A 24,342-nucleotide genomic window follows, 5' to 3' on the forward strand; every position below is an offset into this window, starting at 1 on the left:
TAAATACTTTCGTTGAGTTGTGTGATATGCAAAAGAAGAAAGATGTGGATAATGAAATTGTTACATTAAAGTTTTTTTCCTTTCTCATTACGAGATCGTGCTAAAACTTGGTTTTCATCTTTACCTAAAAATAGTACTGATTCATGGAATAAGTGTAAAGATGATTTTATTTCCAAGTACTTTCCGCCCGCTAAGATTATCTCCCTTAGGGACGATATAATGAATTTTAAGCAACTTGATCATGAGCATGTTGCACAATCTTGGGAGAGAATGAAACTTATGATTTGGAATTACCCCTCGCATGGTTTGAGTTTATGGATTATTACACAAATTTTTTATGCGGGATTGAATTTTCCTTCTAGAAATCTTTTAGATTTCGCCCGGGTGGTACTTTTATGGAGATCACGTTAGGAGAAGCTACTAAACTCCTAGATAATATTATGGCTAATTACTCACAATGGCATACCGAAAGATCTCCTACTAGTAAAAAAGTGCATGATATGGAAGAAATAAATACTTTGAGTGGAAAGATGGATGAATTAATGAAATGGTTTGTTAGTAAGAGTGCTCCTATTCATCCCAATGATATGCCTTTGTCTTCTTTGATTGGAAATAATAATGAATCTATGGATGTGAATTTTGTTGGTAGGAACAATTTTGGTAATAACGCGTATAAGGGTAATTTCAATCCTAGGCCGTTTCCTAGTAATCTCTCTAATAATTATGGAAATTCCTACAAAAATTCTTATGGAAATTATAATAAGATGGCCTCTGATCTTGAGAATAATATTAAAGAATTCATTAGCTCTCAAAAAGGTTTCAATGCGATGACTGAAGAAAAAAAAAGCTCATGATTGATGATTTGGCTAGGAACGTTGATGGAATTTCTCTTGAGAATGATTCTTTCAAAATTAGATCTATTCCACCCAAGCATGATATTAATGAGTCTTTAAAAGCTATGAGAATTTCTATTGATGAGTGTAAGTAAAGAACCGCTAGAACACGTGCTAAGCGTGAATGGCTTGAAAAGGTGTTTTCTCATGATAATATTGATGAAGATCTTAAAGTGATTGGCATGACACCTATTGAATCTTTGTTTTCTAGCATAAATCTTGAAAAAGAAGGGACTCGAGATGAGTCAACTTCAGTTAAAAAGCGAACCAATGATTCAGAGTTTTTAGATCTTATTGATAAGATTGATAAAAGTGGGATGGAAGATGTCAAAACTTTAAATAGCAATGAGCCCGCTCTTTCGTATTTCAAGGATTTTAATTATGATAGTTTCTCTTTGATTGATTGTGTTTCCTTGTTGCAATCCATGTTGAATTCTCCACATGCTTATAGTCAAAATAAAGCTTTTACTAAACATATTGTGGATGCCGTGATGAAATCTTTTGAAGAAAAAATTGAGTTGGAAGTTTCTATACCTGGAAAGCTTTATGATGAATGGGAACCTGCTATTAAAATCGAAATTAAGGATTATGAGTTCCACGCTTTGTGTGATTTGGGTGCTAGCGTTTCCACGATTCCAAAAACTTTATGTGATGTGCTAGGATTTCGTGAATTTGATGATTGCTCTTTAAATTTCCACCCAATGGATTCTATAATTAAGAAACCCGTGGGAAGGATTAATGATGTTTTTATTGTTGCAAATAGGAATTATGTGCCGTAGATTTCATTGTTCTTGATATAGATTGCAATCCTACATGTCCTTTTATTCTTGGTAGACCTTTCCTTAGAACAATTGGTGCAATTATTGATATGAGGAAGATAATATTAGATTCCAATTTCCATTAAGGAAAGGCATGGATCACTTTCCTAGAAAGAAAATAATATTACCTTATTAATCTATTATGAGATCTACCTATGTATTGCATACCAAAGATGACAATACCTAGATATATTGCATTATGCCTAACTAGGGGCGTTAAACAATAGCGCTTGTTGGAGGGCAACCCAATTTTATTTGTTTTTATTTTATTTTTTGTTTCTGTTTTTCAGTTCTGCACACATTATTACATCTTTAATAATTGTATTTTCTTGTTTTAATTAGTGTTTGAGACAACTAAAACCTTTGGGATGGTCTACGGTGTTCGCAAGTTGATTCTGCTGAAAAACAGAAACTTTCACTCTGAGACCAGGAATTTTATAAATTCTGTGGAACGTGATTTTGATCTAAATTTTTTACACAAGATTGTTTTACAAATTTCCCAGATCGTCCAAATTTTTAAGAAGTTTTGGAGTTACATAAATATTCAAAGTAAATAGATTTCTACAGATTGTTATGTTTTTGACAGATTCTGTTTTCTTTGTGTTGTTTGCTTATTTTGATGAATCTATGGGTTGTATCGGGGGGTATGAACCATGGATAAGTTGGAATACAGTAAATATTACATCAATATAAATAAAGAATGAGTTCACAACAGTACCTAAGTGGTGATTTATTATTCTTATACTAACGGATCTCATGAGTTTTCTCTTGAGTTTTGTGTTGTGAAGTTTTCAAGTTTTGGGTAAAGATTTGATGGACTACGTAATAATGAGTGGCAAAAGCCTAAGTTTGGGGATGCCCAAGGCAACCCAAGCCATATTCAAGGATACTAAAGAGCCTAAGCTTGGGGATGCCCCAGAAGGCATCCCCTCTTTCGTCTTCAATCCATCAGTAAATTTACTTGAGGCTATATTTTTATTCACCACATGATATGTGTTTTGCTTGGAGCGTCTTGTATGATATGAGTCTTTACTACTCCCTCTGTCCCAAAATTCTTGTCTTATACTCCCTCCATTCCTTGATATAAGGTGTATAGATTTTTGAGAAAACCCCCGAAATATAAGGTGTATTCCATTGCACCACTCGTTTGTATATTTGTTTTAGGGATTTGATTACATTTCCTTATCACAGGCAAGCTCCTTTATTTTTTGATGCCAATTAGTCAAGTGTAATCTCAACCAAAACTTGTGAAATTTACCCTCCATGTGCGTTATTGATGACCCACAAGTATAGGGGATCGATCGTAGTCCTTTCGATAAGTAAGAGTGTCGAACCCAACGAGGAGCACAAGGATCTGACAAGTGGTTTTCAGCAAGGTAATATCTGCAAGCGCTAAAATTATCGGTAACAAGTAGTTGTGCGGTGAAATGATTCGTAGCAAGCAACAAGTAACAAAAGTAACAACGGTGCAGCAAAGTGGCCCATAGCAAGGGACAAGCCTGGACAAAGTCTTATAGGAGGAAAAACGTTCCCGAGGACACACGGGAATTTCTGTCATGCTAGTTTTCATCATGTTCATATGATTCGCGTTTGTTACTTTGATAGTTTGATATGTGGGTGGACCGACGCTTGGGTACTGCCCTTACTTGGACAAGCATCCCACTTATGATTAACCCCTCTCGCAAGCATCCGCAACTACGAAAGAAGAATTAAGACAAAGTCTAACCATAGCATTAAACTAGTGGATCCAAATCAGCCCCTTACGAAGCAACGCATAAACTAGGGTTTAAGCTTGTGTCACTCTAGCAACCCATCATCTACTTACTACTTCCCAATGCCTTCCTCTAGGCCGAAATAATGGTGAAGTGTTATGTAGTCGGCGTTCACATAACACCACTAGAGGAAAAACAACATACAACACATCAAAATATCGAACGAATACCAAATTCACATGACTACTTATAGCAAGACTTATCCCATGTCCCCAGGAACAAAAGTAACTACTCACAAAGCATAATCATTTTTATGACCAGAGAGGTAATATGTAGCATCAAGGATCTGAACATAAACTCTTCCACCAAGTAATCTAACTAGCATCAATTACAAAGAGTAATTAACACTACTAGCAACCTTACAAGTACCAATCGGAGTCGCGAGACGGAGATTGGTTACAGGAGATGAACTAGGGTTTGGAGATGAGATGGTGCTGATGAAGATGTTGATGGTGACGAGTCCCCTCCGATGAGAGGAGTGTTGGTGATGACGATGGTGACGATTTCCCCCTCCGAGAGGGAAGTTTCCCCGGCAGGATCGTCCTGCCGGAGCTCTAGATTGGTTCTGCTCAAGTTCCGCCTCGTGGCTCCGGCGAATCCTCCGAAAAGCCTCCTCCTAATTTTTTTCGGAACGAAACCCTTCATATAGCATAAGAGGGGAGCCAGTGGGCTAGCAGGGTGCCCACAAGCCCCCTAGGTGCGGCCAGGGGGGTGGCCGCGCCTAGCAGGCTTGTGGCCACTTGCTGGCGCCCCTCTGGCACTTCTTCGGCCCAGTATTTTTTATAAATTTCCAAAAAAACCACGTTGATTTTCACGGCTTTTGGAGTTGCGCAGAATAGGCATCTCAAACTTGCTCCTTTTTCAGGCCAGAATTCCAACTGCCGGCATTCTCCCTCTTCATGTAAACCTTGCAAAATAAGAGAGAAAATGCATAAGTATTGTACCGTGAAGTGAAATAACAGCCCAAAAAGCAATAAATATCAACATGAAAGCATGATACAAAATGGACGTATCAACTCCCCCAAGCTTAGACCTCGCTTGTCCTCAAGCGAAAGCCCAGCTCAATAAATATGCCCACATGTTTAGGGAGAGAGGTGTCGACAAAACAAGATACGGACATGCATGCATCATGATGATGATTAGAACAAGAATACCATCATACCAACTCTTATGCTAAAGTGACAATTTCTTCACAAAGTAAAGCATGGATCAAGAACCTTACCGAGAATTAACAACCGATAGCCTTTAGTCATTTAAGCAATTGCAATTTATCACAACATCAGAAAGAGTCAAATAAGAGCTTGTAAAACAAATCCACATACTCAATCATATTTTCGTTCTCTACAATTGCTACACCACACGTGGTACTCAGGAGATCAAAGTTTCAGTTGGACACAGAGAAAGATAGGGGCTTATAGTTTCGCCTCCCAACTGCTTACCTCAAGGGTAATGTCAACAAAAATAATTCATGAATAATTACCTCCAAGTTGACATATGAATATAGATCTTTCCCAAGCATATGACGTTTGCCAAGATAAAGGCGAAATAGGGAATTGGTGAAGATCACCATGACTCTTTCAAGGGCAATGTAACATCCCAAATTTTGGAATGTTAATATAGTTATTATATTGTTTGTTTGTTTGCTTGAGTGATTTGAACTTGAGTGAAATTTGAGCTTTTTCAAAAAACTTTTGAATGAGAGGGAATAAAATGACTTTCCCCTTCTCCGGTCAATTCAAATTCATCCAATTAAAAGCAATGAGAGAAGATGACATGACTTCTTCAACTATAAAGAATTTGAAGGAGTTTTGCATTTGAATTCTTTCAAACATTTGCCCTTCCTTCTCTATTTTTCTTCCCTGAGAAATACCCCGAAACATAAATTCTTGCAAGCAAGAAAGAGCGGAGGAAAATGACCCTCCCAAAATCAGGGGCATTTTGGAAACATTTTTGAGCCAAGAAAACCAGATCTTTATTGAGAAAATAATTACAAAAGAAAATAAAACCTTTATGGGTTTTTCTGAAATAACATTTTTAAAAAGTATTTATTTTGGTCTTGGAAAAATGATAAACAAATAGGAGTTTTTTTCTAAAAATTTTGGTATATAATACCCCTATATTTAGATTTTATTTTATTCTCTTTTATTTATTTTACTTTGTGTTTTTGAAAAATAGGAAAGGTAGCGTTTTTTTTTCTTTATTAGGAAACCGCCGCGGGCGACATTTAAGGGTATTGGGCCAAATCCCGCCTGACCCGGGACCGAGGTCCTTTGGATCGGCCGACCGACCTAGCCGGCTCCCCCTCGCTCTCGCTGCCACCCCGGGCCCACCTGGCCGAGCCACCCCTCCCCCGGTCACCTCCTTCCTCCCTTCCTTCCCCGATTCCCCTCTCCTTCCTTTGTTCGCCGGAGGTCGCCGGATCCGCGCTGATCTCTCTCTCTTTTCCTTACCGAGACCACCCTCGCCCCCTATAAGTATTCCGCCTCCTCCCGCACTCCGTTCCCCTCGTCTCCGTCCCGTCTCACCGCCTCAATCGCCCCCGCCACCACCTCGCCGGAGCCGAAGCTCCGAGAGCCTCTGCAGCTAGCTGCCGCACCTCCCCGCGCCACCTGCCGCCACCAGAGAAACCGCCGCCCTCTCCGCGTTCCATTCCCCTCCCCAAAGCTCAGAGCCCTCCACCCAGCCGACCCTGTTACCCCCTCGCCGGAGCCCGACCACCTCCCGAAGCCCCGAGCTCGAGGAGCTTGCCCTCACCGCCCTTCCGCACCTCTCCGACATCCCCAGAGGACACCGGAGGATCGCCGCGTTCCCCTGGTGCTCTCACCGTCGCCGAAGGAGTACCGGAGCACTAGCCCCGACCGCCATCACCTTCCTGCCTCGCCAGAGAAGACCCCAACGCCGGCAACCTCCCCTGTGAGCACCCAACCCCCTCCCTGAGCCGTCCGATCTGCTTTCAATGCGCTAGATTAGATCTAAGTTACCCCTTCGGTCTTTTAGATAAAACCGACGGTTTTTCTTTCACTTAAGTTTTAGCCGAAGCGATTTAGTTACATTGCGACCGTTTGTTGGATTAGCTACGCACCTCACACCCCAGAGCTAACCACAACGCGCTACGTAGACCCCCTGTTCACTAGTTAGATTTTTTCTATTTACAGTTTAATTCAAAAACAGAGGGAGATTCAATTTTCTTTTGCTCATAACTTTTGATCCACAACTCCAATGGAGTTGAAACTTTTTCCAGTAGATCAAAATTTGGCTGTAGTTTTCAAAAACATATTATTTGCCTATGTTTGAAATTTTCAAATTTGAATTAGGTCAGATTTAGTTTAAACCTTGTTTTGCTTATTCTGGGAGTTTAAAAATAGCTTTTAATTTAATTCCTTTTGCTACTGATCACTAGTGATCTTAATTATTAGTGGTAAAAATTTCAGAATTATTTGAGTATTTTAGCTCATTATTTCTGGTGAAACACTTTTTGTTTCACTTCTTTTAGGAGAATGACTATATTTCTTTCTTTAGTTGTTTTTAAATTATTTTCTTTTATATTTCAGAAATATTATGTTTTGTTTCTATTAGTTAAAAGTAGGTTTGCAACAAGTTTTGATTTTATTTTTATTTGTTATTATGAAATCAATTCTAGTTCTCTAATAATTTGCAATTGATTTCTCTATTAGTTTAACTCCCATTTGAAAATACCTTCAAATAGTTTTATGAAAAATATTTTATTTTATCTCGGTTAAATTTATATCTTAGTTCTCTGTTATGATAATGCTTTATTTTCAGTTAGAACAAAAAACTATTTAGTGTTTGATGTATTAGAAGACTCCCTAGTTTTATTTGAAGTTTCTTTCGGATTCTTACTCGCTCTCTCTTTTGTTTTGATTGATAATATGAGTGCTTATGTGAATGATATGTTTGTTATATAGATTTCATCGGAGAGTGACGAGTAGTCTATCAAGTTATTCCTCGAGAAACGATAATTCTTCCTCGTCAACATCACCAGGCAAGTCATTTGATCATGTATAACCTATGTTTTATTGCATCGTAGTTCTACCATCCTATGCCCAATTTGCATGCTGACTAGGTACTTGGAAATTATGGTTACATAATGTAGTATCATGTGGTAGGCACCCAACAACCCCGTTACTTGGCCCGGGACGACAAATTTCATATTGCTATGCTTGAGTAGACGGGATTCTGGTTGAGAGTTTATCACGAGTGATGCGAGAGTAATTCAATAACCAAGACCGGTTAAGTCAAGACTTTTCAAGACCTCGTGATGCAATGCAACTCTGGGTAAAGGACGGTTGATCGGCTCCCTGGAGAAACTAGTGGATGACCCGGGATGCTGGAGACGGCCATGACATCTTGCGGAAAGCTTCACCCAGGCTCAAAGAGACGGACGAATATTTTCAAGAACCAAGGCTTACCTGCACAGCCACAAGTCATTATGGGCTCTGGCTTGGTTGGACAATGTGGCGACTCTGGACAGGCGATGCCAGCAGATGTAGAAGAACGGTAGGATTTGGATGGACACTGACAGGGATTCAGAGGGACCCGTTGAAAGACCATGTTTTGATCATCCGGTCTTCAAACACCCTGAAGTGCGAGGACATACACGGAGGCGATCAAATCTTGTGGGGAACGTGTGCAAAACTCTGCAGAGTACTCAAACCTAATCGATTAGCCGTGTCCACGGTCATGGACATCTTGAGCCAAAGGAACTGAAGTTATCTGAAATTCTCAACACAAATAATAATATTGATGTGGGAATTATTGACATCTTGGGTATGAGAATTGGTTGGCGGAACCATCTCATTAACAACCAACTGCGTAGTAATATTTTTCTTTTAGCCCCTCTTGTTGTAGGAGAAAATTTGCTTTACGCTAAAACTTACAACACCACCTGCCATATATGCATATAGTATAGACGATATTTTATCCCCTCTCATATGTGACTTTCCGGCATATTCAATATGCTGACCTACACGGCTGCAACGTCTTATGTTGCAGATATTTTTCCTTGATGAGTAAGAGTATGATTCAGGGTTACGGTCTACACTCAACTTGCCGTTGGTGTTTATTGGGACTCCACTCCCTTGACTGCTTCTGTTGTAATATTTAAGGTATATATCAGTTTTACGCTATTTCCATGTGATTGCACTTTGATATATACATTGATGTACTGTATGTGCCAGCATACTGACCCAGGGATGGCACAGATACACAGAGGCTTGACTCGTTTTGAGTCGGGTCGCTACAGGCAAAAAGTAAAGCTACAAGATAGGCCCTTCGCAGAGGGAAGCAGAGGTTGTCATGCGCTTTTGAGGTTGGGATGCATGTCCTCTTAGTGCGGAGGAACGTCACTTTATATTGCCTCCTGTTATAAAGAACTTTATTATGCAGTCTGTCGCTTTTATGTCTTCCTCATCACAGATTCGTACAAAGCTTATTTTCCACACACTAATATATCATACATATTAGGGAGCAATTTTTATTGCTTGCACCGATGACAACTTACTTGAGGGATCTTATTCAATCCATAGGTAGGTATGGTGGACTCTCATGGCAAAATTGGGTTGAAGGTTTATGGATGCACAAGTAGTATCTCTACTTAGTGCTGGAGTTTTGGCTAATATGAGGTGGAAGCAATCGTCACATGCTAAGGGATCTCTAATCATATAACATTGTTCGGAACCAAGCAAACACAATTCATTATGTTGTCTTCCTTGTCTAACATCTACTTCTAAGCATGTAATAGTTTAGTGAGTGTTCACAATCATAGATGGTGTCAAAGATGATGTATTTATATGTGAACCTCTCCTTCTTTATCACTTCCTATTAATTCCAACAATGACCAAGGTCTACGTTTGTCTACCCTCAACAAGTTTCAATCATCATTCTTTTTATATGTGAAGCCATCACTTACTATAAGATCATTGCATGATCTTTCATGATTTTGTTCTTTTCTCACTCTTTTGATCATGGCAAGATGTAAAGCCCTCAACTAAGACACTCTTTATTATATGGCTCACGAGCTCGAATACATCGGGGGTGACACAAAGCAAGACACAATACTAAAAAACTAAGACTTTTATTCTACTAGAGAAAGATAAAACTGAAAAGGAACAAACTAAAACAAAGGTAAAGGCAAAAGATGTGATGGTGATATGATACCGGGGCAACTCCCCCAAGCTTGGCACAAGCCAAGGGGATTGCCCATACCCATGTTCAATTGTCTTCCTTTGGACGTGTTGGTGGTGGAGTTGTTGCAACATAGGTTTGATCCTCCGTCTTCCAAGGCATAGGTGCTCCATCATGGAAGGATGACCGAGTCTCCGGAATCCTCAAATCGGCAACCAACCGTATTGATTTAAATCTATACTCATACTCACAGTTTTGGTTCTGCAGGTCATAGATCTGGGCTTGGAGGTGATAAAATCTGTCATAGGGCCTGGAGGGGTGCTTCCCGATGTCATTGGCATCGATTTTGTGTTTGTTGGTGAACTCCGTGATCATCATGTGTTTGGCGTTGAGTCAACGCTCCACCATCCCTTGGCACTTGAAGACCTGTTGCTCCATTGCTTCGAGCCTCGCCTCCACGCTTCCAGTCTTCTTAGGCCCCTCAACATCACGGATGTGCAACATCCCCTCACGTATATCGATAGATTGAGGGTGTTGCAGCACTCCCGTGAGGTAGGGATAGATGACCTTCTCGAAGATCTTGTCCTTCGGAGCTTTTGAGGACGTCATAGCAATCTAGATCTGCAACAGAAACAGGCTCGAAACGAAAACAGAGGAAATCTGCGTGATACGAGGGTCAGACCTTACGGGAGAATATATAATGATTTTTTCCAGACCAGAAGGAGTACTCCGCATGAAAACGGAGTCCGGGAGGCACACGAGGTGGCCACAAGCCCCCAGGCGCTGCCAGGGGGTGGGCCCGCGCCTGGCAGGCTTGTCACCTCCTCGCGCGCTTTCCGGACTACTTCCAATTTTTCTATTTTTTCAAATATTCCAAAACGGAAAAAAATTCCTACTGGAAAAGTTTTGGAGTTTGTTTTCTTACCGAATCACATACCACTTCGTTTTTGGAGTCTGAAACAGGATGATAAATATCCCTTAGGTATTCTTCCGGAGTTATGGTATTGATAATATTGCTTTCAACATTTATGGGAGTACGTGAGATATAATGTTTGATTCTCTGCCCATTTACAACTCTCGGACAATTACCTTCCGTGTTGTTGATCTTGATAGCACCGGAATGATATACTTCCTCAACACTGTAAGGACCTTCCCATTTAGAGAGAAGCTTGCCTGCAAAAAATCTTAAACGAGAATTATATAGCAAGACATAATCACCTACATTGAACTCAAGCTTTTGTATCCTCTTATCATGCCACCTCTTAACCTTTTCTTTGAACAACTTGGCATTTTCATATGCCTGAGCTCTCCATTCATCAAGCGAGCTAAAGTCAAATAACCTCTTCTCACTAGCAAGTTTGAAATCAAAGTTGAGCTCTTTGATTGCCCAATAAGCTTTATTCTCTAGCTCAAGAGGTAAATGACATGCTTTACCGTACACCATTTTGTACGGAGACATGCCCATGGGATTCTGATAGGCAGTTCTATAAGCCCACAGTGCATCATCGAGCTTCTTAGACCAATTCTTTCTAGACCTATTGACAATCTTTTGCAGAATCAGTTTAATCTCTCTGTTTCTTAGCTCTACTCGACCACTGGACTGAGGCTGATAGGGAGACACAATTCTATGGTTGACATCGTACTTAGCAAGCATTTTACGGAAAGCACCATGAATGAAATGTGAACCACCGTCGGTCATTAGATATCTAGGGACTCCAAATCTAGGGAAAATAACTTCTTTAAGCATCCTGATAGAGGTGTTGTGATCAACACTACTAGTGGGGATAGCTTCTACCCACTTAGTGACGTAATCAACAGAAACTAGGATGTGAGTATACCCGTTGGATTTTGGAAAAGGTCCCATATAATCAAAGCCCCAAACATCAAATGGTTCAATGACAAGTGAATAGTTCATAGGCATCTCCTGGCATTTATCGATATTACCTATTCTTTGACATTCGTCACAAGACAAGACAAACTTACTGGCATCCTTGAAGAGAGTGGGCCAATAGAAACCTGATTGCAATACCTTGTGTGCAGTTCTATCTCCCGCATGGTGTCCTCCGTAGGCCTCGGAGTGACACTTCTGTAGGATCTGTCCCTGTTCATGTTCAGGTACACAACATCTAATAACACCATCTACTCCTTCCTTATAAAGGTGATGATCATCCCAAAAGTAATGTCTCAAGTCAAAGAAGAATTTCTTCTTTTGATGGTAAGTGAAACTAGGTGGTATCTATTTGGCAACGATATAGTTTGCATAATCAGCATACCACGATGCACTATGTGAAGTATTGATGACATTCAATTGCTCATCGGGAAAGCTATCATCAATAAGTTGGGGGTCATCAAGAACATTCTCCAACCTAGACAAGTTATCTGGTACGGGGTTATCAGCACCCTTCTTGTCGACAATGTGCAGACCAAACTCTTGTAGCAAGAGAACCCATCTGATAAGTCTAGGTTTAGCGTCTTTCGTCTCCATGAGGTACTTAATAGCAGTGTGACCAGTGTGAATAGTGACTTTGGAATCAACTATGTAAGACTTGAACTTTTGACATGCAAACACGACTACTAAAAACTCCTTTTCCGTAGTAGCATAGTTTCTTTGGGCACTGTCTAGAGTTTTACTAGCATAGTGAATAACATTCAACTTCTTATCAACTCTTTGCCCTAGGACAGCACCAACAGCAAAATCGCTAGCATCACACATGATTTCAAAAGGTAAGTTCCAATCAGGTGGTTGAAAAATAGGCGCAGTTATCAAGGCCTTCTTAAGTATTTCGAAGGCTTCCTCACAATCATCGTCAAAAACAAAAGGAATATCCTTTTGCAAGAGATTGGTAAGAGGCCTAGAAATCTTAGAGAAGTCTTTAATGAACCTTCTATAGAAACCAACATGACCAAGGAAACTTCTTATACCTTTGATATCTGTGGGGTATGGCATTTTCTCGATTGCATCAACCTTAGCCTTATCGACTTCAATACCTCTTTCAGAAATTTTATTTCCTAAGACGATGCCTTCATTAACCATAAAGTGGCACTTCTCCCAATTCAAGACAAGATTGGTCTCTTTACATCTCTGGAAGACTCGATCAAGGTTGCTGAGGCAATCATCAAAAGTAGACCCGTAAACGGAGAAGTCATCCATGAAAACCTCAACAATATTTTCACTAAAGTCAGAGAATATAGCCATCATACATCTTTGAAAGGTGGCAGGTGCATTACATAAGCCAAAAGGCATACGTCTGTAAGCAAAGGTACCGAAAGGGTAGGTGAAAGTGGTTTTCTCCTGATCAGATCGTGCAACTGGTATTTGGGAGAAACCAGAATAACCGTCTAGAAAGCAGAAGTGTGTGTGTTTAGACAGTCTTTCTAGCATTTGGTCGATAAAAGGCAAAGGGTAATGATCTTTCCTAGTGGCCTTATTCAATTTCCTAAAATCGATCACCATCCTATAGCCAGTAATAATCTTCTGTGGGATCAATTCATCCTTATCATTAGGGACAACGGTAATACCTCCCTTCTTAGGGACGCAATGCACCGGTCTCACCCAATCACTATGAGCAACATGATAGATAATACCCGCTTCCAGGAGCTTTAGTATTTCTTTTCTTACTACCTCTTTCATCTTAGGATTTAATCTCCTTTGATGATCAACAACTGGTTTAGAATCATGATCATTTTTAATCTTGTGCTGGCATAGAGTGGGACTAATGCCCTTAAGATCATCAAGAGTATATCCAATAGCAGCACGATGCTTCCTCAGAGTTTTTAGTAACTTCTTTTCTTCATGCTCTGAGAGGCTAGCACTAATAATAACATGATATATCTCTTTTTCATCAAGATAAGCATACTTAAGAGTATCAGGCAACTGTTTATGCTCGAACACAGGATCACCCTTTGGTGGGGGTGGATCCCCAAGCAGTTCAACATGCAAATTATTCTTAAGGATAGGATATTGTTCTAAGACAACTCTATTTATGTCATCCCTTTCATCCATATGCATATCATTTTCATGCTCAAGCAAGTATTTCTCTAAGGGATCCGTAGGAGGCACGACAATAGAAGCTAAGGCAATAGTTTCATCCTTACTAGGTAACTCTTTTTCATGAGGTTGTCTACCAAACTTGGAGAAATTGAACTCGTGTGACACACCTTAGCAAATAGTGACAATTTGCTTCTCACATTCAAAATGAGCATTGACAGTATTGAGAAAAGGTCTGCCAAATATTATGGGACAAAAAATATCTTGAGTGGTAGCAAGAACGAGGAAATCAGCAGGATACTTCGTTTTACCACACAAGACTTCAACATCCCTAACAATTCCCACAGGGCAGATAGTATCTCTATTGGCAAGCTGAATAGTGACATCAATAGGTTCTATCTCAATAGGTGCAATCTCGTCTTTAATTTCATCATATAAGGATTGAGGTATTGCACTAACACTAGCACCCACATCACATAAACCATGATAGCAATGATCTCCTATCTTAACAGAAACAAAAGGCATGCCAACAAGAGGCCTATGTTTGTCTCTAGCGTGTGGTTTAGCAATTCTAGCAGCATCTTCACAGAAGTGAATACTATGGCCATCAACATTGTCGGACAGGAGATCTTTGACAATAGCAATGCTAGGTTCAACTCTAATTTTCTCAGGGGGTGTAGGTGTTCTAATGTAGCCTCTACGTATCATAGTTGAAGCTTTAGAATGATCCTTTATCCTAATAGGGAAAGGTGGTTTCTTAATGTAAGCACTGGGAACAACAGGATCATTATAGGCAATGACTCTCTCTTCAACTGGATTGGGTTTAACTACATTGACTTCTAAGGGAGGATGATATTTAAACCACTTCTCTTCAGGGAGATCAATATGAGCAGCAAATTATTCACACAATGAATCTACTATCTCAGAGTAAAGTCCATACTTCGCGCTAAAACCACAAAAGGTATTTGTTTCAACAAAGGATTTAACGCAATCAAAGTTGAAATTCATACCTGACTCCTTACCTTCTTCAAGATCCCAATCTTCAGAGTTGCATTTAATTTTTTCCAATAAATTCCATTTGAAGTCAATATCTCTCTTCATAAAAGAACCGGTACAAGAAGTGTCAAGCATGGTGCGATCATCATGAGAAAGCCGAGCATAGAAGTTCTAAATGATAATTTCTCTCGAGAGCTCATGGTTAGGGCATGAATATAATATTGATTTAAGCCTCCCTAAAGCTTGAGTGATGCTATCTCTGTCACTAGGCCAAAAATTATAAATATAATTCCGATCACGATGTACTAAATGCATAGGATAAAACTTTTGATGAAATTCCAATTTCAATCGATTGTAGTTCCATGATCCAGTATCATCACATAGCCTATACCATGTCAACGCCTTATCCCTCAAAGATAAGGGAAAGACCTTCTTCTTGACCTCATCCTCAGGAAAACCTACAAGCTTAAATAAAGCACAAACTTCATCTACATAGATTAGATGCAAGTCTCGATGTGATGTTCCATCTCCTGTAAAAGGATTAGCCAGCAGTTTCTCAAGCATACCCGTAGGAAATTCAAAGCAAATATTTTCAGTAGGTGCAACAGGTTGAGGAGCAACTATTTGTGCTTCCGTTCGAGGTGAAGATACCCCGAACCAGCCCCTCAAAGGATTAGTTTCCATAGTGACAAGTGACAATAAATTTCAGCACACTATATGAATGTGTCCTTACCAAGTTCCACTTACCAAAGGCGCTTCATTCCCCAGCAACGGCGCCAGAAAAGAGTCTTGATGACCCACAAGTATAGGGGATCTATTGTAGTCCTTTCGATAAGTAAGAGTGTCGAACCCAACGAGGAGCAGAAGGATCTGACAAGTGGTTTTCAACAAGGTAATATCTGCAAGCACTGAAATTATCGGTAACAAGTAGTTGTGTGGTGAGATGATTCATAGCAAGCAACAAGTAACAAAAGTAACAACGGTGCACCAAAGTGTCCCAATCCCTTTTGTAGCAAGGGACAATCCTAGACAAAGTCTTATAGGAGGAAAAATGCTCCCGAGGACACACGGGAATTTCTGTCATGCTAGTTTTCATCATGTTCATATGATTCGCGTTCGTTACTTTGATAGTTTGATATGTAGGTGGACCAGCGCTTGGGTACTGCCCTTACTTGGACCGGCATTTTATTTGTTTTTCTTTTATTTTTTGTTTCTGTTTTTGAGTTCTGCACACATTATTACATCCGTAATAATTGTATTTTCTTGTTTTAATTAGTGTTTGAGCCAACTAAAACCTTTGGCATGGTCTACGGTGTTTGCAAGTTGATTCTGCTGAAAACAGAAACTTTCACTCTCAGACCATGAATTTTATAAATTCTCTAGAACGTGATTTTGATCTGAATTTTTTACACAAGATTGTTTTACAAATTTCCTAGATCGTCGTAAGTTTTAAGAAGTTTTGGAGTTACAGAAGTTTTCAAAGTAAACAGATTTCTACAGACTGTTCTGTTTTTGACAGATTATGTTTTCTTTGTGTTATTTGCTTATTTTGATGAATCTATGGGTTGTATCGGGGGGGGGGGTATGAACCATGGATAAGTTGGAATACAGTAAATATTACATCAATATAAATAAAGAATGAGTTCACAACATTACCTAAGTGGTGATTTATTATTCTTATACTAACGGATCTCATGAGTTTTCTGTTGAGTTTTGTTGTGAAGTTTTCAAGTTTTGGGTAAAGATTTGATGGAATACGTAATAATGTGTGGCAAAAGCCTAAGCTTGGGGATTCCCAAGGCAACCCAAGCCATATTCAAGGATACTAAAGAGCCTAAGCTTGGGGATGCCCCAGAAGGCATCCCCTCTTTCGTCTTCAATCCATCAGTAAATTTACTTGAGGCTATATTTTTATTCACCACATGATATGTATTTTGCTTGGAGCGTCTTGTATGATATGAGTCTTTACTACTCCCTCCGTCCCAAAATTCTTGTCTTATACTCCCTCCGTTCCTTGATATAAGGTGTATTGATTTTTGAGAAAACCCGTGAAATATAAGGTGTATTGCATTGCACCACTCGTTTGTATATTTGTTTTAGGGATTTGATTACATTTCCTTATCACAGGCAAGCTCTTTATTTTTTGATGCCAATTAGTCAAGTGTAATCTAAACCAAAACTTGTGAAATTTTCCTTCCATGTGCGTTATTGATGACCCACAAGTATAGGGGATCTATCGTAGTCCTTTCGATAAGCAAGAGTGTCGAACCCAACGAGGAGCAGAAGGATCTGACAAGTGGTTTTCAGCAAGGTAATATCTGCAAGCTCTGAAATTATTGGTAACAAGTAGTTGTGTGGTGAGATGATTCGTAGCAATAAACAAGTAACAAAAGTAACAACGGTGCAGCAAAGTGGCCCATAGCAAGGGACAAGCCTGGACAAAGTCTTATAGGAGGAAAAACGCTCCAGAGGACACACGGGAATTTCTGTCATGCTAGTTTTCATCATGTTCATATGATTCACGTTTGTTACTTTGATAGTTTGATATGTGGGTGGAACGGCGCTTGGGTACTGCCCTTACTTGGACAAGCATCTCACTTATGATTAACCCCTCTCGCAAGCATCCGCAACTACGAAAGAAGAATTAAGACAAATTCTAACCATAGCATTAAACTAGTGGATCCAAATCAACCCCTTACGAAGCAACGCATAAACTAGGGTTTAAGCTTCTGTCACTCTAGCAACCCATAATCTACTTACTACTTCCCAATGCCTTCCTCTAGGCCCAAATAATGGTGAAGTGTTATGTAGTCGACGTTCACATAACAACACTAGAGGAAAAACAACATACAACACATCAAAATATCGAACGAATACCAAATTCACATGACTACTTATAACAAGACTTATCCCATGTCCTCAGGAAAAAAGTAACTACTCACAAAGCATAATCATATTCATGACCAGAGAGGTAATAAGTAGCATCAAGGATCTGAACATAAACTCTTGCACCAAGTAATCCAACTAGCATCAACTACAAAGAGTAATTAACACTACTAGCAACCTTACAAGTACCAATCAGAGTCGCGAGACGGAGATTGGTTACAAGAGATGAACTAGGGTTTGGAGTTGAGATGGTGCTGATGAAGATGTTGATGGTGATGAGTCCCCTCCGATGGGAGGAGTGTTGGTGATGACGATGGCGACGATTTCCCCTCCGGGAGGGAAGTTTCCCTGACAGGATCATCGTGCCGGAGCTCTAGATTGGTTCTGCTCAAGTTCCGCCTCGTGGCGGCGGCGAATCCTCCGAAAAGCCTCCTCCTGATGTTTTTGGAACGAAACCCTTCATATAGCAGAAGAGGGGAGCTAGTGGGCCAGCAGGGAGCCCACAAGCCCCCTAGGCGCGGCCAGGGGGTGGCCGTGCCTAGAAGGCTTGTGGCCACCTGCTAGCGCCCCTCTGGCACTTCTTCGGCCTAGTATTTTTTATAAATTCCCGAAAAAGTCCACATTGATTTTCACGGCTTTTGGAGTTGCACAGAATAGGCATCTAAAACTTGCTCCTTTTTCAGGCCAGCAGCTGCCGGCATTCTCCCTCTTCATGTAAACCTTGCAAAATAAGAGAGAAAAGGCATAAGTATTGCACCGTGAAGTGAAATAACAGCCCAAAAGCAATAAATATCAACATGAAAGCATGATGCAAAATGGACGTATCAGTTATTTAATTTCCGTGCCAAAAACTATACACCCTATATTTTGGAATGGAGGGAGTATTTGTTTAGATATGAATGTATATGGTCACACTTTAGTATTTAGGTACACTCATTTATAAACAAAACCAAGACATGAATTTTGGGATGGAGAGAGTATTTAGTTTGCCACAATCATCCTTGCTACACACATCTTTTTAGAGAAAGACACGTCGAAACGTGAATTTATGAGAATACTCTTTCTGCTTCACTTATATCTTTTGAGCTAGGCAATGTTGCTCTAGTACTTCACTTATATCTTTTAGAGCACGACGATGTTTTGTTTTATAAAAATTATTAAACTCTCAACCTCACTTATATTATTTTGAGAGTTCTTTAAACATCATGGTAATTGGTCTAGGTTATGAATTTAGTCCTAATATAATAGGAATCGAAGAGGGATATAATAAAAACATCCATATTAAGTGCATTGAGTATGAGGAGAAGTCTCATTCCATGCATATAGTTTTGAGAAATGAAGATGGTAATATGAGAGTCATGCTATTAAGTAATTATGAATTAGAAGAAATAATTGTGTTAAAGCTTGTGATTCCCGTAGCATGCATGTATGGTGAACCGTTATGTGATGAAGTTGGAACATGATTTGTTTAATGATTGTCAACCTTTGTGTGGAGGTCGGGATCGTGCGATGGTTAACTCCTACCAACCCTTCCCCTAGGAGAATGCGTCTAATACTTTGCTTCAATAACTAACAGGCTTTTGCAATAAGTATGTGAGTTATTTATGACTAATGTTGAGTTCATGGATTATACACACTCTCATCCTTTCACCTTTGCTAGCCTCTCTAGTACCGCACAACTCTCGCTGGTACATTAAACCCACCTTCCTAAAAACAGCCACCATATATTTTCCTCAAAACAACCACCATATCTACCTATTATGGCATTTTCATAGCCATTCCGAAATATATTGCCATGCAACACCATCGTCTAGTTTTTATGACACACACCATCACTTCCGTATTGCTTATAGAGTCATACTTCGTTCTAGATATCGAGTTGTAATATTTGAGTTGTAAGTAAATAAAAGTGTGATGATTTGCATTATTAGAGCATTGTCCCGTGTGAGAAAAGGATGATGGAAGCTATGATTCCTTCACAAGTTGGGATGAGTCTCCGGACTTTACAAAAAAATAAAAGAGGCCAGCGAAGCCCATAAAAATAGAAGAGGCCAAAGAAGCCCATTCAAAAAAAAGGAAAAAAGAGAAAAATAAAAAAAATGAGAGAAAGAGAGAAGGGACAATGTTACTATCTTTTTCCACACTTGTGCTTCAAGTAGCACCATGTTCTTCATAGAGAGTCTCCCATTTTGTCACTTTCATATAACTAGTGGGATTACATATTTTGCACAATCACTTTCATACACTTATAGCTCTAGTACATTTGTTGCGTGGCAGTCCCTACTTACTCACATTAATATCTATTGATGGGCATCTCCATAGCCCGTTGATATGTCTAGTTGATGTAAAACTATCTTCTTCCTTTCTTTTTGCAACCTCCACCACATTCTATTCCACCTATAGTGATATATCCATGGCTCACTGATACGTCTCCAACGTATCTATATTTTTAGATAGTTCCATGCTATTATCTTGTCAAACTTTGGATGTTTTGTATGCATTTTATATCTTTTTTGGGACTAACTTATTAACTCAGTGCCAAGTGCCAGTTCCTGTTTTTTCCGTGTTTTTTACCCTTTTCAGAGGAGAATATTAAACGGAGTCCAAACGGAATAAAACCTCCGAAAAGATTTTTTCCGGAACAGAAGATACGCACGGGGCGTGAGAACCAAGGCTGAGGCCACCACGGGAGGCCACAAGCCCCCTAGGTGCGGCCGGGGGGGGGGGGGCGCCTAGCAGGCTTGTGGGCCCCCTGTGGCTCATGTGCCCTACCTCTTCCGCCTATAAATTCCTGAAAAATCCAAAACTACGCGAGAGATCCACGAAAATACTTTTTCGCCGCCGCAAGCTTCTGGCTCCGCAAGATCCCATCTGGGGCACGTTCTGGTGCCCTGTCGGAGGGGGGATTCGGATACGGAGGGCTTCTTCATCAACACCATGACCTCTCCGATGATGCGTGAGTAGTTCACCATAGACCTTCGGGTCCATAGCTAGTAGCTAGATGGCTTCTTCTCTCTCTTGGATCTTCAATACAAAGTTCTCCATGATCTTCATGGAGATCTATCTGATGTAATCTTCTTTTGCGGTATGTTTGTCGAGATCCGATGAATTGTGGATTTATGATCAGATTATCTATGAATCTTATTTGAGTTTCTTCTGATCTCTTATATGCATGATTTCATATCCTTGTAATTCTCTTCGAGTTGTGGGTTTTGTTTGGCCAACTTGATCTATGATTCTTGCAATGGGAGAAGTGCTTGGTTTTGGGTTCATACCGTGTGGTGACCTCTCCCAGTGACAGAAGGGGTAGCGAGGCACGCATCGTGTTGTTGCCATCAAGGGTAAAAAGATGGAGCTTATATCTTTTGCATGAATTTATCCCTCTACATCATGTCATCTTGCTTAAGCCGTTAATCTGTTCGTCATGAACTGAATACACTAGATGCATGCTGGATAGCGGTCGATGTGTGGAGTAATAGTAGTAGATGCAGAAAGTATCAATCTACTTGTCTCGGACGTGATGCCTATATGTATGATCATTGCCTTAGATATCGTCATGACTTTGCACGGTTCTATCAATTGCTCGGTAGTAATTCGTTCACCCACCGTAATATTTGCTATTTTGAGAGAAGCCTCTAGTGAACACTATGCCCCCCGGGTCTACTTGGCATCATATTTTCCGCCTTACACTTTTACTTCGTTGCACTTTTCGCTTTCAGATCTCACCTTGCAATAAATCGTGAAGGGATTGACAACCCCTTTGTAGCGTTGGGTGCAAGTTTGCTGTTTTTGCACAGGTACTTTGGAAACTTGGCTTGATACTCCTACTAGATTGACACCTTGGTTCTCAAACTGAGGGAAATACTTACTGCTACTGTGCTGCATCACCCTTTCCTCTTCAAGGGAAAAACCAACGCAAGCTCAACAGGTAGCACTCACGCTCATGTATTGCGTGAGAGTTGAAAAGGTTTGAGAACATAAAAAGTGTGAAACAATTGCTTGATTTTCATCGGGGTTGTGCATGATTTAGATACGTTGTGTGGTGAAGATGGAGCATACCCAGAAGTTTACTTGAGACGGTACTTGGTCAGATGGACCGCTCCGCCCCGCTCCGCTGCCAAGTCCCTCGCCTAGCCTAGCCCAGCCCCCTTCCGCCGCCGTCGAGCTCCGCCGGCAGCCCCCCACCCCCTCCCAACACCATGGCCTTCACCTGCTCCAGCGAGGCAAGCTCCTCCGGCCACGCGCGCCGCTGGCAGGTCTCCCTCGACGGCTCGTCCTTCGCGCGCTCCTACAACAAGGTCACGGCCTCCCCACGCTCCCCGGCGCCGACGGCACGCCAGGAGGCCGCTACGCCGCCCCGTGCTGACCCACCCGCCCCCGTGCGGCTGGTGTGCGCCGGGTGCTGCCCACGGCTCGCCTCGGACCATGGTCGAAGGTGCACCGGATGGAACACGAAGGAGATGCGGCCAAGGTTGACGAGGATGAGTTCGAGCTCCCCCGCCGCAGGAACCGGCGCCGCCGTCCCCGACGCGCCGCTGTGCCTAGCCATCCATCCGAGGAGGTGGCGGGCCTCTGCTTCCGCTGCCTGGACTCTCGCCACCGGGTGCGTGACTGCACTAGTGACGTCCGCTGTCGCCGCTGCCTCCCGTGTGTCCACGAGTCCTGGGAATGCCCGGACCGTCGCCACTCCGGCACACGCGCCCACTCCCGACGCATGCCTCCGACGTGGGCCGCGCTGCCAGCGGCACCGAGACCCGCGGCGCCTCGCGCACCCCTGCTGCTGCCCCCAGCGGAGGACCACGCACCCATCAATGGCTCGTCCGCTCCGGTGCGAGTCATCATTGCTCGCTTCGTCGAGATGGAGGAGGCTGAGGGCGTCTTGCGCCGGGCCATGGTGGCCTCCATCACTGGGATGCGACCCGCCGTCTCTGCGGACAAGGTGTCCGAGCTGCTCCACACCTCCCTTGCCCTACGCCCCGGTGACTTCTCCGTTCATCTTCACCACCCGGAGGACTTCCTCATCGTCTTCGCCTCCCGTGAAATCAAGGATCGCCTCGCCGGTGACCACTTCATCTCCGGCCCAGGCTTCTCCCTTTCGCTCCGTCGCTAGTGTAAGCTCACGCATGCCGGCTCCGGCAGGCTGGACTACCGCGTCGAGCTCGAGCTCCGCGGGATCCCTGCCCAGGCCTAGCACCTTTCCACGGCGGAGCACCTCCTGGGCACTAGCTGCTGGATTGAGAGGTTGCACCCAAGCACGCGCTCCCGCGCCGACCTTGCCACGTTCCGTCTCTCTGCCCGCACCGCAGACCCGGCACGCATTGACCGCCATGCCACCTTGGAGATCGTCGAGTCGCACCCCTTGCGCCACCAGTCGGACGCTCCTGGCATCTCCACCCTCACGTACGCGGTGTCCATCACGCTCACCCACGCCGAGCTTGACACCCCGACACCGAACATCCCCGCCCCTGCGGTCGACCCCGACGACGGCTAGGGTGGCGACCAAGGGCGCCGCGACGCCGACGCCACCTGGCGTGCTCAACAGCGCCGCCGCGGCTGCAAGAGGCATCGCACGGGCTCCGCCTCTACTGGCCGCGCCGACGGCATGTAGATGAACGACCTCTCCTGGCCGCGCAATCCGCGCCCGCAACACGCTGACGTATCGCCATCGTTGCTGGATGGGCTTCGGCCTGTGGCATGCGGCGTATGGCTACACATCCGCCGGCGTTTCGCCAGGTCCGTACCATTCAGCCGTGGCCTGGCCACCGCGGGGCCCATGGCACCCGTCCACCCCGTCATTGCCTTGAAAAAGTAAAGTGCAAAGGAGACAAAGCTGGCCTGTCTCTGATCCCCAGGCCGACAAGATGAGAAGCTGCAGATGGGGCGCCCACCCTCGTGGCCCAGGATGGCCCGCGCACCCCTATCGCTGGCGCGGGCCCTGGCACGGATTCAAACCCGTCGTCGCCCGACACGGTCGTGGGTGACATCGGGACGCAACTTCGCGCCGAACCCAGCCCCTCTGCCCAATCAGATGGGTTGATTCCCGTGGCCCCCCTCTCTCTAGAATCAGAGATCCCAAACTCCGAGGCCGCCCATTCTTGCACCCCAACCAATGCTCACCCGACCTCTACGCAAAGGCCTATCCCTAACCGGTACACCCCTGGCGCTGGTTTGGAGCCTTCTACGCCCCACGCGGATGACGAGATCTTGGTCAGGTTGCAAGCGGGCGCGATGACGGCAGGCTCTGCCAACCCTGCCTCCCCATCGCCAGCTGCAGTCGTGCCCACCACTACCGTGGCTGAGACCCAAAGCAACCCGGAGCCCGTCCCCCTCCTTGCGGACGCGCCGACCAAACCACAGGCTGTGACCAGCCTGAGCCATGCCCGCACGGGGCGCTTCGTTTCCCCACCGGTCACCATGCTGCGATCGCGCCAACGGCGACCTGCTGCGACGTGGACGCTGGGAGAATTCCTCTCGGCCGCCACCAAGCACATTTGTGTTGTCCTCCCGACCCGAGGAAAACGCCCGCGCCGGCCGGCGCTCAACTTCTCCCCGCACCGGGGCCGTTCCGCGTCCTCGTACGCCGCGGTTGCCTCCAAGGCCGTTGCACCACCCACAGCTGAGCGTCGGGCGTAGATGCAGGTCCTCCGCAAACTTGGCATTTTGGGCGTCAACCATCAGATCACCGCTGCCGAGATGCGGGCCTACGACGACATCTTCGCTGCACCCATCCCCTGGTTCGTGCTTGCTGCAATCGCAGCGCTGGTCGATCGTGAGCTGCCTCCTCTCCCGGGATCGGCGCCGACCACGACCACGCCGGACGGCGGACCCATTGCGGCCTAACCTCT

The 24,342-nt window shown here is 43.3% G+C and overlaps 1 pseudogene; it reads right to left on the minus strand.

Annotated features, from left to right (window-relative positions):
- Nucleotides 1-1,138: 1,138 nt before the first annotated feature.
- On the minus strand, nt 1,139-23,241 carry LOC123425800 (annotated as a pseudogene).
- Nucleotides 23,242-24,342: the final 1,101 nt, after the last annotated feature.

This window comes from Hordeum vulgare, chromosome 2H (assembly GCF_904849725.1).
Source record: "Hordeum vulgare subsp. vulgare chromosome 2H, MorexV3_pseudomolecules_assembly, whole genome shotgun sequence".
In the NCBI taxonomy this organism is placed as follows: domain Eukaryota; kingdom Viridiplantae; phylum Streptophyta; class Magnoliopsida; order Poales; family Poaceae; genus Hordeum; species Hordeum vulgare.